Source organism: Pan troglodytes, chromosome 5 (assembly GCF_028858775.2).
Source record: "Pan troglodytes isolate AG18354 chromosome 5, NHGRI_mPanTro3-v2.0_pri, whole genome shotgun sequence".
Lineage (NCBI taxonomy): Eukaryota > Metazoa > Chordata > Mammalia > Primates > Hominidae > Pan > Pan troglodytes.
The window spans coordinates 131213633-131231080 of record NC_072403.2 but is presented as its reverse complement, the minus strand read 5'-3'; the positions used below and the strand labels follow the sequence as shown (position 1 = coordinate 131231080).

Here is a 17448-nt window from a genome sequence, read left to right as displayed (position 1 = left end):
GTCTTAACATACGAGGTACACTTAAGTTCTTATGATTCAACCTAAAACAATAGAAAGCTTTTAATCTATGATATTAATTTTAACTTTTAAAGTATTTCATGTTAGACTTCAAGGCAGGAATTGTTTAATAAAAACCAACTAATAAAAGGAAAGATATTCTTTGTTGGGCATGAGGATATTTGGGTCTCTTTTCCCAAGCTTTTTAAAATCCCCCTAGGTCTATATTTTTCAATCTTAGAATTTAAAATCTGCGTGCTGTTGATGGTAAAGAAAATAGGAAAATTAAAATCAAAGGTTATTTCTGTTTACTTCCCATACCTTGTCACATGTTTCTAAAATTGATCGAAAACAAACCATTGTAATTTTATAAATTGAAAAAAGAGTTATATTCCAAGATATAGCATAGTAGGATGAGCTGAAATAGGAAGTTTAAAACAGGTGTCTTTGGGAGAGTTGGGGATGGTGATGCTTTCCATCTGCTTCTTGCTTAAAGCTTTAACTACGGTCCTGTTAGAATATACCTGAGAGTCTGGGAAGTCAGTGTATTTGCTTCTGTGGTTGTAGTTCTCCACCCACCTGTGATCTGAAGAATTACACCCTAGGTTTTTATAAGGTAAAGGCACTAGAATTTAGACATTTAGAAGGGACTTCTTTGAAAACTAGGAAGAAGATGGGCAAAGTATAATACCAGGTATTGGTCTGAGTTACCCAGGGGTAGATTATTTATTAGAAAACTAGTCTGAATTTGTGTATTCTTCATAAATACAAGTTTTGACAGAAATTCTCCACTTTTGACTGATCTGGTAATAGAGGTTGAGGATTTTATAGCCAGATATGCTGCAGGTAATCAGGTGTTAGTTCTAGCTTAATAATTAGCTTAATTTAGTATTAGCTGTCTTTTTCTGTGGTACTTTACCCATGCTCTTAATCGTCTTCCATCCTTCAGTGTGTTCTGCTGGAGAGAGGCGGTACTAATGGTGCAAAGGCAGACATCAGGAAAGTTGCAGAAGTGGTATTATATATGTTACACACGTCAGAAGACTAGTCACCTTAATACTCAGTAATTGACTATGATTGGCAGCAGGGAATGAGCAGCCCTCTCGCTTCCTGGAACCTTGAGAGGTGAATTCCATACATTACCACTGGTGTTCAGAAGGATCACCTTTTTCTGACCTGTGGGCACTCACTCCTACCTTTTAGAATTCCTGAGGGAGGAAGCTGTCTAGTTATATGATTAGTTAGCATATTTGTGGACCTTTAGTTATCAATAGAATTGCTCGAAAGCTATCTTAGGAAGTAATGCCTTTGATTGACTTGAAATCTCATGCATCACCCGTGTTGCTAGTGTTTTCCAAAACACTGAGGGATTTTTGCAGACAGCATTTTCGGGGGCTGATTTGAGGGTAATAAACCAAACTGGCAGGGAGGGAGGGTTCTTCCTCCACCTCAGGGTGAGATCTCTGCTCCTTTACTTTACTCTGGAGTGCCCTGTCTTCACAAACCCCGGGGGCACACAACACATTAGTAGCCATAAGAGTGTCTGTTGTGTGTTATGCAGCCCAGAGTCTTCCACTGGTATATACCAAGTCCCCAAGTTAGATATTTCTCTTTTAAAAAGAATTTTGCCTTCATATTTAAAATAAAAATTATATTCCTCAATTGGCTTTTTTTTTTTTTTTTTTTGAGACGGAGTTTTGCTCTTGTCGCCCAGGCTGGAGTGCCGTGGCATGATCTCAGCTCACTGCAGCCTCAGCCTCCCGAGTAGCTGGGATTACAGGTGCCCGCCACCACACCCAGCTAATTTTTGTATTTTTGGTAGAGACCGGGTTTCACCATGTTGGCCAGGCTGGTCTCCAACTCCTGACCTCAGGTGATCCTCCCACCTTAGCCTCCCAAAGTGCTGGGATTACAGGCGTGAGCCACCATGCCCGGCCAGTTGGCTCTTAAACCTCAGCTATTAATTTGCAAGTATATTTGGTTTATGAATAACAACAGCAATAATAGCAACGTCTGATAATTTTATCTCTTTCTCTAGGTTTAAAACAGAGGCAACAGTTAAAACTATACTTTTAATAAAAAGTGCAGCTTCTCAGTTATACTCCATCATGTATTCCCTTTTTCTCCTAATAGAATGTGTTTGTTATTCTTCCTGTTCTGAGAGTGGCTCCTTAATTGATTTTATACCATCAGTTAGTGTTATTATATATAATTAAGGAAATCAATAATGAGATTTTTAAAATATCATCTTGGCATAGATTTTGTCTCCTTTATCTGCAGTTTTAATTCTGGAATGGTGAAAAGTATGCCGGTAACTACAGGATACCATTTGTTGAGTGTTCACTTCCTGTTAGATACTATGCTCACCACTTTATGTACATATTCTCATTAAATTCTCAGAACAACAAGTATTTGGTTTTTCTCAGAATACGGGTATTTGACATTATTCTCCTCATTTTATACATAGGAAATTGAAGCCAGGAAGGGGCAAGCAAATTGCCCAGGGTCGAGCAGCTCCTGCGAGGTTGAAATCCAGGTCTGTCTGGTTCCTGCCCCCACCCTCTTCTTGTGCACTCATCTCTGCTGGGTTCCCCATATCCCCTGGGGCCTTGGCAGGCTCAGATCTTACCCACCTTGAATAAAGAATCAGGACTCCTGTTGCAGTCACTCCTCTGCCTGAGAAGGAAGTAAAGGGAAGTGAGGTGAGGACTGGCACAATTTCCACCCCAGCTTGTGGCAGACAACATGCTTTAATTCTGAAAGCAACACCAATGCTCAGTTTGTTTGGAAAAGCCTCTCAAGAGTAATATTGTGCTCAACTTAACAACTATATTTACTAGTATGTGTTCATGTATGTTTATATCCCCTTGATTTTTTTTTTATATATATATATATATATATGCATAATATGTACATGGTTATGTGTGTGTATATAATTATCTAAAATAATACCTTAAGCATTAATGGAAGTTATTGGGGGTTCTGGAAAGTTGTTTAAATCAAGAGAAAAACAATTGTCACTGGAAGAAACAAATCTAAATTTGCTTCCTTTATTCTCCCTCATCTTGGGGCAACTATGACTCCTAAAGTTTAGGATACATAATGTTACAATTATTTAATTTTTAAGCAAGAGATTCTATAAAGTGTGACCACATTAACAAAAATGCAGTTTGAATTTTAAATTCACAGTGAGGTATATCACCAAAAAGAATTCTATGAGTCAAAATAATATGTTGTTACTGACTTGACAGTCAAGTTGTATATAGAAGTGACAACAAAGGCTCTGTTTAATTGATCTTAAGAGATCTGGACAGTATAACTCTTTCTGCAAATGGGGCAATACAGTTATCATTCAAACCCAAATAATTTTTTTTAATTTTAATATTATTTTCCTTTAATAAATCAGATTAAGAATCACTTCCAACAACCCTCCTACAAATATTTAGAAGTACCACCCTGTGCAAGGCACTGGAGAGATGACAGTAAACAAGACCATTATCACCACTGCCCACATGGAGCCGAAAGGGGTAGAGAGTAAGGAGGCCCTATGACAAGTACCCTGGGAGGGGCCTAGAGGTACTGTGGGAGCCTGGAGTAGAACATAACTCTGGCAGAATGTGGGGTTCAGGAACACTTTCTAAATGAAGTAAAGTATTAGACCTGAGGATGAGTGGGAATTAGCCAGTTGCAGGCAAGATGAAGAGGGCCGCAGGATAGGAATGGAATGTATGAAGGTCCCCAGGGCAGCCAGAGGACTGAGCCAGAGTAGTAGGGCTGAGAAGAGGAAGTGGGCCACAGAAATGAAGCATAGAAGGCGTCTGACCAGGTGTTTAGACTTTATCCTGAGATCATCAGGAACCATGGGAGGGTTTTAAGTTGCAGAAATAATATCAAATCTGCATTTTTGGATAAGACTGGAGTCCAGGACATGTGTTAGAAGGCTCCGCAGTAATCCAGGTGAGAGATGAGGTTGGCCTAAATGCATAAAGGGGTAGTGAAGATAGAGAAAGTGAACAGATCCTTGAGATACTTAAAACCGGAATTTATAGAACTTTGTGAGCACTTAAAAATGGAGAGTGAGAGAGGAAATGGAGATAAAGAGGTTCTTGGGTTCCTGATTGGGTCACGGGTTTTCTGATGGTTGGAATCGTCAGGAGAGAGAGGGGAGTGGAGAGGGGTAATGGATGTGGTTTAGGATATGTGGCATTAGAGGAGAAAGATGTCCAAGTGGAGATCTCTTGTGAGCAGTTGGATGTATACAACAAGCACTGCAAAGAGAAGTCTAGGCTAGAGATGCCAATCTTGAGGCCATCAAACTATGGAAATAAATAAGATCCATTAGGGATAATGTGTTCTGTACAAAGAGTCAAGGGCCTAGAAGCCCAAGGAACATCAACATTTACAGGATGTGCAGAGTAAGCGGTGACAGAGAAGGAGCAATCAGAGAGATGCAGGAAGAAAACTGGCAGAGTGTGGCACTCTGGAGCATTTTTAGATATTCAGTATTTGAAGGAGTGAGTCTCAGCAGTGTCAAATGCTGCTGAGAGTCAAGATAAGGACTAAGAAGTGTTCTGTGGATTTGGTAAGAAGCAGGTAGAAGATGCCCCTTACTGGGGCTGATTCAGTGCAGTATTCAGGGTAGCAGCTGTATTGCAGTGGAGCTAAGGAAGGGCACAGACTATTCTTTCAAGAAGGTCACTGTGAACGAGGCCAGAGAGGTGGGGTGGTAGCTGCAGGATGACACGGGGCAATGAGAAGGCTGAGTAAAGAAACAAGAAGGCTGAGTAAAGAAACAGAATACTTGCTGGACACTGCTGAGCACACAGTTGAAGCCAGCAGCTGGCCCCCTCTGCTCACTCGTTTGATTTTTCCTTAGCGGGATTCAACCACTCTGCCATATTTGGACAAGGCAGACAAGTAGATTGACCTATCTAGAAAGACACATGTTCCCAAGTGCTTTTTTGAGAATCTGATACAAGAGATCATTTGTTAGTAAGAATGTAAATCCACTTAATTTGGAGTCAGTGGGTGGGGGGGATATTTATTATAAAAAGGAATCTCTCATGGATTTAGGTGAAGACCTCACAGAGCCTGGAATTACAAATGTGAAGGTACCGGGAACCAAGACCACTATTCCTCATTTCTTACTCTGGGCTACCTAGTCTTTTGTCTTCAGTCATACATGCTTTATTCTTTCCTCTGCAGACAGGCTGTCTTATGAATCAGTACTCAAGTTTACATGGCCAATAAGTTTAAACACTTTATAAAGCCTTTATAATAAGCATCTCAGAGGCTCAATTCCAAATTCCCAGAATGGAGAATCTGACCCAGCTTTAGTTAAGTGTCTAATCATCTATGGCCAGGGGGTGGAGTATTGATTTTTAGTGCAAATGTAGGCATGGCACAGAGCCTCCTAAGTGACAGAAAGAAGAGGATTGCCTGGCTGCACAGAGGTTTTCTGGCATCTCTGCTGCATCCAGGCATCTGCTTTGCTGTATTTATCTTATTGAAGATTTCTCTGTTGTGGGCCTACTTGTCAGAGGCAAGTTGTCCAGGGTTCTGCTATATATTTATTATGGAAGGTTTTACCTTATTGAAATGACAGTTCCCCACCTTTAGCATTTTATGTTGTTCCATTAACTGTCATACAAACATTCCTGCAAAATATCAGTTCACGAACCAAACTTACTTTCCCTGAGATGGTAACCGTTTCACAGCCTCTCATATTGCTGCTTCATTATGTGATGAAGTCTAAACACGTAAATGGTGACCAGTTAAAACACACACCTGCACACATCAAATCAAGAATTTGATTCCAAATTTACAAAATAATCAGGTCTTATCTTTTGAAATCCTACCTGTCTATCAAGACCCAATTTAAATCTTATTCATTCCATAAATTCTTGCCTGTTCTTATCCCCTGAACAGCAGAAAATTATTTTTCTCTGTTTTTATGACTCACTTTGTTTTAACCTACTTACTACTTTCTTAGTGTTAAAGGCAGCACACACAAAGGCACTGAGATGAGAGAGCTTGTGGCTTTGCCACTTATTAGCAGTCCAACCCTGTGAAGATATACAGTGCATTTGAGCTTTATCTCTTACCTGTGAGAGTGATGATAATGCCTACCTTTCCTGGATGTGAGGAGCCAGCAAGTGAGTGGATGCAAAACTATTTGCATGCTAGGAAACCTTTGCAGATATTGATTACTTAAGGAAATAGTTTTGGGGTTTGAAGACCGGGTTTCTAAATCCCTGTCTGCCACTTGGTAATTCATGGTATGGCAGTGGGTGACTTACTGTTCTTCTTGGGCATGTTGTGTGGTGTGTTTTCTTTCATTGCTCTAACAAATTATCACAGAGTGACTTAAAACGATACAAATTAATATCTTACAGTTCTAGGTCAGAGTCAGAGTGGCCTTGTTTGGTTTCTCTGCACTGAGTCTCATAAGGCCAAAAATGAGCTGTCAGCTGGCCCAGGCTCTTCTCTGGCTCCGGGGGAGAATCTGTTTTACAAGCTCATTCAGGTTGTTGGCAAAATTCAGTTCCTTGCCAACTGTAGAACTAAGGTCCCCATTTCCTTGCTGTCAGTCAACTCTCAGTTTCTGAAGGCCACCTGCATTCTTCGTCAGTTTGCTCCCTTCATTTTCTTTTCATTCATTCATTCATTTAGACAAAAATTGTATATATTTATGGTGTACACATTTCAAAATATGTATCCATTGTGGAATGGCCAAATTCAGCTAATCACCATATCTGTTACCTCACATACTTACCATTTCTTTTGGTGGGAGCACTTAAAATTTACTTTCTTAGCAGTTTTCAAGCATACAGTACAGTGTTCTTAGCTATAGTCACCATGTTGTACTACCATCTTAAAAATATGGAATGTAGCCTGGCCAACATGGCGAAACCCCATCTCTATTAAAAATACAAAAATTAGCCAGACATGGTGGTGCATGCCTGTAATCCCAGCTCCTTGGGAGGATGAGGCAGGAGAATCGCCTGAACCCACGAGGTGGAGATTGCAGTGAGCCAAGATTGAGCCACTGCACTCCAGCCTGGGCGACAGAGCGAGACCCTGTCTCAAAAAAAAAAAAAAAAAAAAACAGAATGCTTCATAAATTTGCACATGATCCTTGCGGAGGGGCCATGCTAATCTTCTCTGTGTTGTTCCAGTGTTCATACATGTTGACAAAGCAAGAACTGAACACTCCTTTTTCAAACCAGCAACATCACATGGAGTCCTGTTCAGCTGAATCTCTGACTTTCCATTCTGCTGCATCGCTTCTGCCCCCAGCTGAAGAATGTTCTTTGCATTTAAGGGCCCACTTATTAGATTGGGCCCACCTGGATAATCCAGGTTGCTCTTTATTTTAAGGGCAACTTAATTGTTCTTAAGTAACTTTCATCATACCTGCCAACTCCCTTTGCCATGTGAAATAACATGTGCACAGGTCTGGGGATTACAGCATGGAAATATTTGGGGTAGGGTGGTCATTCACTCTGCTTACCACTTTTGGTACTATGTATGTGTACAGTGTGTGAAGTCAAGCACAGTCACTTGCATACGTAGAGCTACTCAACAGTCAGTGGTAAATCATGTGGTCTTGATATGGTTAGGCTTTGTGTCCTCACCCAAATCTCATTTGAATTGTAATCCCCATAATCCCCACAATCCCCACGTGTCAAGGGAGAGGCCAGGTGGAGGTAATTGAATCACGGAGGCAGTTTCCCCCATGCTGTGTTGATAGTGAGTTCTCACAAGATCTGATGGTTTTATAAGGGGCTCTTCCTTCCCTGCCTTGCTTCACCTTCCACCATGATTGTAAGTTTCCTGTGGCCTCCCCAGCCATGCTGAACTGTGAGTCCATGAGCCCTCTTTCCTTTATAAATTACCTAGTCTCCAGCAGTTGTTTATAACAGTGTGAAAACAGACTAATAGAGGTATAATGTACATGGATGCACTCTGGTCAAGAGTAGGCCAAGGCAGACATCCGAGCCTGCATGACTCAGTGAGTTTAGGGCACAGGTGCATACTCCATTTGTTATAACCTGTTTGTGTAAGTTTGTACTTGGTTCTGGACCACTATTGTCTGTAAAAGGTATAACTGTCCTGCTGACGCTATACAGGTGCTCGTGCCCAGAGAAAGAGAGAGCTAGAGCTGTCTGTCTTTTCCGTCTTTGCAGACGGACAGTGAGGAGCCAGGACACAGCTCGGCCTGCTTATGTCCAGAGAGAGAAAGAGTTAAGCTGCTGACCCTGAAGGCAGGGAGAGCCGCCCACACAGGTATACGTGGGAGCAGCCGGCTCAAGCAGTCGAGACAGAGCAGAAAGTGTAAGAGAGATGCTGAATGAAGCTGTATTTCACCTATCTACGGCCCCTGAGTGTTCTTTCAGCTATCTGCCATTCATCCACCCACTCCCCTCGGACCTCAGCATGGGCTGGAACCTGACCCTAGACCTAACAACAGGTCTGTTGCTGTGATTTATGTTCAACAAACATAAACTGTTACCCAAGAGATATTTTGTGCCTCAGGTTGCTGGTAGGAGTAATGCAAATCAAAAGAAGCTAGGTTGATAGTCATACAGTAGTTCCTTTGTATAGCAACTTCTAGTATATGCAAATAGAGAAGGCAAGCAAACATGCTGTATCCACGTGTAGGGAATATTGATCAATAGGAAGAATATTCCATTTTTTTCTTAGGACTTTTGTTGAAGCCTTTGACAAACTATCTTATTTCAATTCCGTTATTGTTCGTATTCTGGGCTCAATAGGGGTATTTAAAGTACCCAGTGTTGTAAGACTACTGAAAATCCACACCCCCCTGCCCCCGGAGACGGAGTATTGCTCTGTCACGTTGGGGTGCAGTGGTGCAATCTCAACTCACTGTAACCTCTGCCTCCCGGGTTCAAGCGATTCTCCTGCCTCAGCCTCCTGAGTAGCTGGGATTACAGGTGCATGCCACCACACCTGGCTAATTTTTGTATTTTTACTAGAGACGGGGCTTCACCATGTTAGCCAGGCTGGTCTCAAACTTCTGACCTCAAGTGATCCACCCACCTCGGCCTCCCAAAGTGCTGGGATTATAGGTGTGAGCCACCATGTCTGGCCAGACTACTGAAAATCTTGAATGAAAAATAATTCTAATTTTTGTTTATTCACCCTGCATCTTAGCAGGTATAGTGTAAAAGTTAGGAGCAAAAACTCTAGAGCCAGACTCCCTGATTCTGATTTCCCTGTCTTTTATGTGTCCAGTGACCTTGGGCAAGTTACTTAACCTCCCTATACCTCAGTTTTGTCATCTGTTAAGGTAAATACAGGCCCAACTTTGTGGAGTTATTATTGAGGATTAAATTAAATGTGTTGATATATGTAAAGTGTCTGGAATTGTAACTGCTATATAGTGCTGTGTGAGTCTTAGGATTATTATTTTAATTGAATAATATGCTTTAACCATTGGCTCTAAACTAAGGCTGTTTTGCTTCCCAGGGTACATTTGCCAGTGTCTGGAGATAAGGGTTGTCACATCTGTTGGGGTGAGATACAGACATCTAGTGTATACAGGCCAGGGACACCACTCTGCGTCCAAAAATGCACACGGCTGCCCTCCCCAACCCCCCAAACACAGGCTTATCCAGCCCGAATTTCAGTAGTGTCAAGATTAAAAGCCCCTGTTTAAACCAGTGGCCTTTTATGTTTTTAGTAACAACTTCATTTTCAAATAAAATATTCATGTATCATGAGTGACTTTTAACAATGAGGAAATTCATGACTGAGAGCCATAGGGCTCTGAGTTCTACAATAAAGTGAAAAGTAGAAAATAATTGTTCTGGTGATTATAAAAAGAGATATCACAGGAAAAGAGTGTGCTTAACTTCTACAATATATAATTAAGGGTAAGAAATACTCTGATCCTGTGAATCATTGAATGGGAGTTCTCATTTTCTAATTTTCCAGTGAGGTTCTTCTGGAGATTATAAGGGATGAAATTACAGGTGACCCTTGAACAATGCAGGGATTGGGGCACCAACCCCTCATGCAGTTGAAAACCTGCGTATAACTTTCGATTCCCCCCCAAACTTAACTACCAATAGCCTACTGCTGACTGGAAGCCTTACTGACTAAACATAAGCAGTCAGTTAACACGTATTTTGTATGTTATATGTATGATATACTGTATTATTATGGCAAAGTAAGCCATAGAAAAGAAAATGTTATTTAAAAAATTGTTAGAAAATATATTTATTCAGGTGGAAGTGAGTCATCATAAAGGTCTTCATTCCTTGTCTTCGTGTTGAGTAGGCTGAGGAGGAGGAAGAGGAGAGGTGTTCATGCTGTCTCAGGCAGAGGTGGAAGAAAATCCAAGTATAAACAGACTCCCACAGTTCAAACCCATGTTGTTCAAGGGTCAGCTGTACTTGGATTTGGAAACTTGCTGTTGCTGTGTATGTTGAAACACAGTGAGGGTTAAGATAACTATGCATTACAGTTGCTTATGTGGAATTTACCTATATTGTAGTAGTGGTAAATTTTGCAAGTCCCCAAATGTTTTTGCCACTGTTATTTTTATTTCTGAATATTATATAAGGCTTATGTGTTTGCTCTCTTCACTCCGTCTCATCCCGTAGGTATATTGAATAATTTAGAATTTAGGGTATTCTTCAACTACTTTTTTCTCCACCACCTCTCCTATCAATTTTAGCTATTTGATTTGTCCATACAAGATTCTGTAGGACTATCTGAGACTCTGTTCATTCTTGTGATTACAGAATTTGTCCTTTTGATGATAGGTCACTTAATCATCAACACTTGCATGACCACAGGGTGCAGAAGCTGTTGAGACTGACATCCTGGATCATGTAGGAAAGAACCTGGGCACATTCCCATACCTTCCACTCTGTTAACCTACTTGGAGAAACTGAGAATCACAAGACACAAACAAAAATAACCTGCAGTTGTTCATCATTAAGATTAAGCAGAACACTGATATGTTGGGCATCAACTAAGTGCTAAAAATACTTGATAATTGATTACATGATACAATTGCTAAGTATTGGTTAAAAAAAATATGAGATTGTGATCATATTAGAAATACATTTGTCTCATGGTATTTAACACATTTGTGGCTTACATCAATATGGCAAAAGGAAGGTGTTAATTGCAGCGAGGATGATAACCACTGCATCATTTTTGGGTCATTGTATTACAACTTTGAATCTATAGGCATAAAGGGAAACACCCTGACTCCTTATTTAAAAGGAAGAAACAAAACCTTTTTGATTCCGATCATGTCTGCCATATTTTTTAATTGGGGCTAGAACCTGGGAAAAGCAGCTTATAGCAGAACTACATTTTATAATGCGATCTTTTGTTCAATTTGACTAGTTTGTTTTTCTGACACTCTCTAAAGTGGTGTAACAGTGATAAGTACTTCTTCACAGACTTTGTGATTAAGAGAGATCAGCCTTAAATATAATTGGCACCTTTCAAGGGTTTGGGCAAAGTCCAGCCAGTGTCCTGTGATGTCAGGGTGTTAGAACAGAGAACGTCTTCTGTCAGCCACCACCTTGCTGTGGGCTCAGTTACGTGCTGAGCACCACATCAAAGACCCAGCTACGTAGCGGTTGAAAACTAGTTAAGGCCTTCCTTCTACTTTGAAATGATTGTTACCCACACCTTGGTTTGCTACTTCCTAATTCAGAGCCTTATGCTGAAGACATTTTTGGAAAAAACTCAACAGTTTTATCAGTGAAATATGGGGAAATACTTAAGTGTCTTCATCAATAATTAGTTGATCTGGGGAAAAGAGACGGATTAAACACTGGGGAAGAGAGACTTGGATTATAGTGAATCAGTGTCTATGTATATTATATAATTTCTATAAATAGGACTGGCCGAGTAGTAGCAAATAGCACACACAGGACCATGTTTCTTGCCTCGTTTCGGTGTACATAGTGGCATTTTATTGTGGTACTCTGGACCAGTGACTAGAGGGTCCCAAAGACTAGAGCTCATACTAGGAAGACAATTCCTTTACAAAAGGTGGTTACCATTAGTTCTGCGAATAGAACGGAGATCTGAGTCTGGATTCCAAAGAATACTGGCAAGGCATATCATAGTAGTAATCAGTCTAAGCTGAGCAGGGCCCAGTACTGAGAGGATCAAGCCTAGGAGAAGAAAAAAAGCAGAAATGGAACCAGAATGACAACACTTAGTAATGTGGATAAGATCATCACAGACATACAGCTGTACACCAGTGAGCTCCTTGTGGACAGGAATTGAATGCAGTATAGGCCATGTAGCTGTGGGTGCTCAAGATGATTGTGGAAGGAATGAATGGTTCTGCCTGGCACAAAGGAACATGGGAATGGCATTTGGTCTGGAGAGTCCAGTACTAGGACAGGTTCCACCCTGCTGCCCAACTGAATCTCCTGGGGGAATTTGCTTTCTGCCTAGCTCAGGAAGCTGTGATCTGCTTCCTTCTCTGTGAGTTCTATAGGAGTGGGCCACTTATGGAGGGCTGCGGCCCCTGGAACATTTTTACCATTGCTCAAAGTAAACATTTGCAGGGCCGGGGCGGTGGCTCATGCCTGTAATCCCAGCACTTTGGGAGGCTGAGGTGGGTGGATCCCTTGAGGTTAGGAGTTCAAGACCAGTCTGGCCAACATGTCAAAATCCTGTCCCTACTAAAAATACTAAAAATTAGCGAGGCATGGTGGTACGTGCTTGTAGTCCCACCTACTTGGGAGGCTGAGGCAGGAGAATTGCTTGAGCCTAGGAGGTTGAGGCTGCGGTGAGCTGAGATTGTGCCACTGTACTCCAGCCTGGGAGACAGAGCAAGACCCTGTCTCAAAAAGAAAAAAAAAAAAATTGCAGGCCATGTAGTCAGTCCACTAGATTTCAGGACCTTGGTTCTTTGTCAGTTAAATTCAAAGGTGAGTAGTTAGTTATTGGGAAGGTGACCTTCTGAGACAGGACCAAGGAAGCAGGCGAGAGGGACAGATCCTTCATAAATCCTGACAGAGCATCCTGTAGAAGGTAAAATATCCTTCTGGTTTGGAGGAGCATTTTACACAAGGATATTTTAAATCAAGTTAGAGAGTCCTAAGCCAAGGACAGCGTTTTATATTCAGTACTGGGAAGGTATTTTCTGTCAATGGTAGAAGGTCATACTTCTCTGTTTGGAACAACAGTCTTGTTTCCAGAAATGAAGGATATGGAATTCTAATATTGTTCAAACATTGAAAAGAAAACAGTGTGAGAGAGTCAGTTTATATGGAAATCGATAGTAGAAGATCACAAGTATACTGACCTATTTTAAATAAGATTTCATGTAGTTACAGTAAAACTTTGGGGAGAAAGTTGTATTCTTTCACGTACACATATTTGAGAGTCCAAAATTTTACATTTGAGAAAGAGAAATTGTAATTCAGCTATGATACCCTGTAAAATTAGGTAAAAATTAAACATTTCAAATAGTATTATAAGTTTTGCTGACTAGAAACGTAGTATTTAATACAAGTACTATTATAAAATATTTTTTAACAAGAGCCCCTTTTCACAAAGCTGAAGCTGTTTAATGTTATTAACAGAGTGGTATGTAATTATTGGGGTAATTCAGTTTTTACTAGCACTACAGATAAATTGTATTATAGAAGATGCCTTAATATTTGAGGTTTATACCAAGAAATATAGCCTTCTTTGATAACAATATTTACTTGAATAATTTATTTGATTTTGGTCAAATATTTTACTTTTTTCAAAGAAAGTGGAGAAAAACTCCTCAAATTATTCCATGATGTTGCTGTTTTCTGAGTGAATCCCGGAACCCCAACCACATACCTCTTTTTTTTTGTTTTTAACCGTTTGTGCCTTCCCCCAAGCCCACATCAGTCTTTAAAACTTAATCAGAGGACTTGGCTACTGTAATTTTTTTGGTAAATCATACTATTTATTATTACACAGTTGTCACTGTCAAACCTTTAGAGTAGTTTCAGCTGCGAAATAATATGAAAAATACTGCAGAGAAAAACTTCTGTTTTCTCAAATTGGGGCAATAGTACATAGCCCAGTTTTGAGCTGATCACTCTAGTTTTTAAAAAACAACCAAAGTATAACTACTTAAATGCTAAATGCCTTAGTGATTGGTGGTAATTCAAACTTTAGTTTGAACTGTAAACACAACTGGCTGACCCATCCTTAAGAGAAGATACTGGCCGGGCACAGTGGCTCATGCCTGTAATCCCAGCACTTTGGGAGGCCGAGGCAGGCAGATCACGAGGTAAAGAGTCTGAGACCAGCCTGGCCAACATAGTGAAACCTCGTCTGTACTAAAAATACAAAAAATTAGCCAGGCGTGGTGGTGAGCGCCTGTAGTCCCAGCCACTTGGGAGGCTGAAGCAGAAGAATCACTTGAACCCAGGAGGCAGAGGTTGCACTGAGCCAAGATTCCGCCACTGCACTCCACCCTGGGGGACACAGCAAGACTCCGTCTCTTAAAAAAAAAAAAAATAGAAGATACCACTGCAGTTCTCCTGGCTTTAATTCATTTATGACAGCAGAGCAACCACTGCGACAGCATATCTGCATGTGCCACACCTTTTTTCAAGGCAGAAGGAAGAGGGAAAGCAAAGATACCCATTGACCTTGACAAAAGTCCCATTGGCTGGAACTTTGACCAGTAGCCACTTCTAGCTGTGAAGAGGCTGAGAAAGAACATTAGGCTTTTACAGCTGTCAGTTTCAGCAAGAAGCAAAGGAAAAAGAGGTTTGGTTGTGGGGTAAATATATCTATATTATCTGCAGTAGGTCTAATAGATATTCATATTTTTATTATTGTTTTGCAGCTTTGTGTAGTCTTTTGGAATAATAAAACAATTTCACCTCTGCTGACAAACTTGACATTTCTTTGACTTCTTAATTTATGGCAGTCTTTGCCCAATTTTTAAGCCATAAAATAGCTGAAGAAAATTGGAAGTCATTGCATTCAAAGCTCATATTAAGTAATGCAGTCTATTTTAACAGGTTGCCAAATCTGGCATATATTTATTGCTGGCCACTTGCCATCCATCAACAATAGAATGGATGATGATGATGATGATTATTATTATTATTATTATTATTATTATTTTTATTTTTACCATTTTGAAGAAAAAAAATCAGGCTCTATCAGATTTTAAAACCCTACCAGAAGGGTTAGAGTAATGCATTTGCAGGCCCAGGAAATATTTGCCATCACTTACAGAATACCTCAGATGATCTTCAGTCCATAGAAAATATGATTTTAGGGTGGTAATGATACAGGCATATTAGATGTTTGTGCTTGCCTTAAAGATGGTACTGTATCACATATAGTCTAAAATAATTATTTGCCATTTTTAGTGATAATCTTAGTAATGTAGAAGTCTAGATGAAACCATAGAAGAGAGCTTTGAAAAATAATCCATATCTCAGTACTTTTTTTCTGCATGTGTTTAATGAGAAATCTGATATTGCCATTTAGTGGCAATGTTTAGAGTATTATTGACATTCAAGCTAGTAATATTGAGCAATATGTCTCTTTTCAGTAACACAAAATGAAATTATTAGGGTGTTCTTTTGGTGATGAAATACAATCCTCAATGAAACCAAGACTCATGGTGATGAAAGAACCCATGTAGGATGCCCAAGTAGAGGTGAACAGATACCTTTCAAAGGAAGGAACTTTTAGCTATTAAAATGTATGTAAAGCAAAGTTCTGTTTCAGTATATGTCAGGTAACTTTTTCCCTACAGGGTACAGAAGTAAGAGATACTCATATTTTCACTTTTTTAGTTTAGCAGTACGTTTAATGCTTTCCCTGCATCTGCAAGGTTTTCAAAAAAAGAAAGATTGGAAGTTGGTTTTGCATGTCATGTTTCTGAAAGCCTCACTCTTAAACATAATGTAAATTTTTCCAGAATAATGAGATAAGTAACAGAAACATACAAAGATATATATATCAACAGCACATGAGTAACATTTTATTTGGAAGCCTAGTTTCCCCCAGATTGCATGGGTCACACATTTGGCTCAGGACAGTGTACAAGGTAATATATGTTAGGCTTCAGACTCAATCTGAGTTCATAGCCAACCTCCACCACCAAGATCTGATGTTGGGAAAATTACTTTACCTCTTGATTTCTTCATCTGTGCAATGGGACTCTTTCTGGGGAGACTACCTTCCTTGCAGAGTTGTTGTAAGGGATGAGCGGAGAAATGCTTTACATACTTCCTGATGTGTAAGTGTTCAGTAAATGCTATTTCTGTGACAAGGATGATGATAAGAAAATACATTTTTGGGACACACCAATTATGGATTTTAAGTCTTGTAGAATCACTAGTTGCTACTCCAAGATTATCCTTAGGAACCAGCATTTCTGGTAGTATTACATTTCGTAAGTAAAGTCCTTTTATACATTTTTATTATTGTTATGCCCAGATAATAATTTGTAAAACTGTAATCAGCAGTATGAAAGGATTACTTTCAGAATCTTACAAGATCATGGATTCTAGATGACAATGGATATTCCACTTATTAATAATGGACAATTTTAAGGACAGTTACTTCAGAAGGTGTTTTTATTTTTTTAGGAAAAACAAATTTTCCTATAATATGTGACATTTTATGGCCAATCTATTTTTAATGAATTCTACCTTCAAATAATAATAACTTACAGAATTACAATTCATAATCCTTTAATTAAGAAAATAGTGATTTCTGGCCTTAATTTGAAAAGGAAATGCTTATACTGTGCAAGTCTCTTCTTTAACAGCTTTATTCATAATTGCCAAAACTTGGAAGCAACAAAGATGTTCCTCAATAGGTAAATGGATAATTAAACTGCAGTATATCCAGACAATGGAATATTATTCAGCACTAGAAAGAAATATTATTCAACACTAAAAAGAAATGAGCCATCAAGCAATAAAAGGGCATGGAGGTACCTTAAATGCATGTTGCTAAGTGAAGGAAGTAACATGGCTACAATATAAAAGGCTACGTATTTTATGATTCCAATTATATGATATTTTGGATGAAACAAAACTATGCAGACAGTAAATTACTGGGGATTGGAGAGAGGGATGAATAGGCACAACATAGAGGATTTTCATGGCAGTGAAAATACTCTATGATACTGTGGTGGTAAATACATGCCATTATACATTGTCAAAACCATTGAAATATACAACACTAAGAGTGAGCCTTAATGTAAATCATGGACTTTGGGTAATAATGATGTGTCAGTGTAGGTCCATCAGTTGTAATAAACGTACGATTCTGGTGCGTAATGTTGATAGTGAGGAGGTTGTGCCTTTGGGGTACAGAGGATATATAGGAACTTTGTACTTTCCACTCAGTTTTGCTGTGCATCTAAAACTTCTGTTTAAAAAAAAGTCTGTTTTAGAAAACATACACACAGGAAAGAAA

General features: G+C 39.6%; 1 protein-coding gene and 1 non-coding gene across 2 annotated transcripts in view; one reads left to right on the top strand and one right to left on the bottom strand.

Annotated features, from left to right (window-relative positions):
* Nucleotides 1-17448, top strand: part of MAN1A1 (mannosidase alpha class 1A member 1) — a 172745-nt gene that overhangs the window by 15305 nt on the left and 139992 nt on the right. The window lies entirely within an intron of this gene.
* Nucleotides 7099-7203, bottom strand: LOC112209602 (U6 spliceosomal RNA). The gene has a single exon (XR_002944436.2). It is a non-coding gene; the product is annotated as a U6 spliceosomal RNA (small nuclear RNA).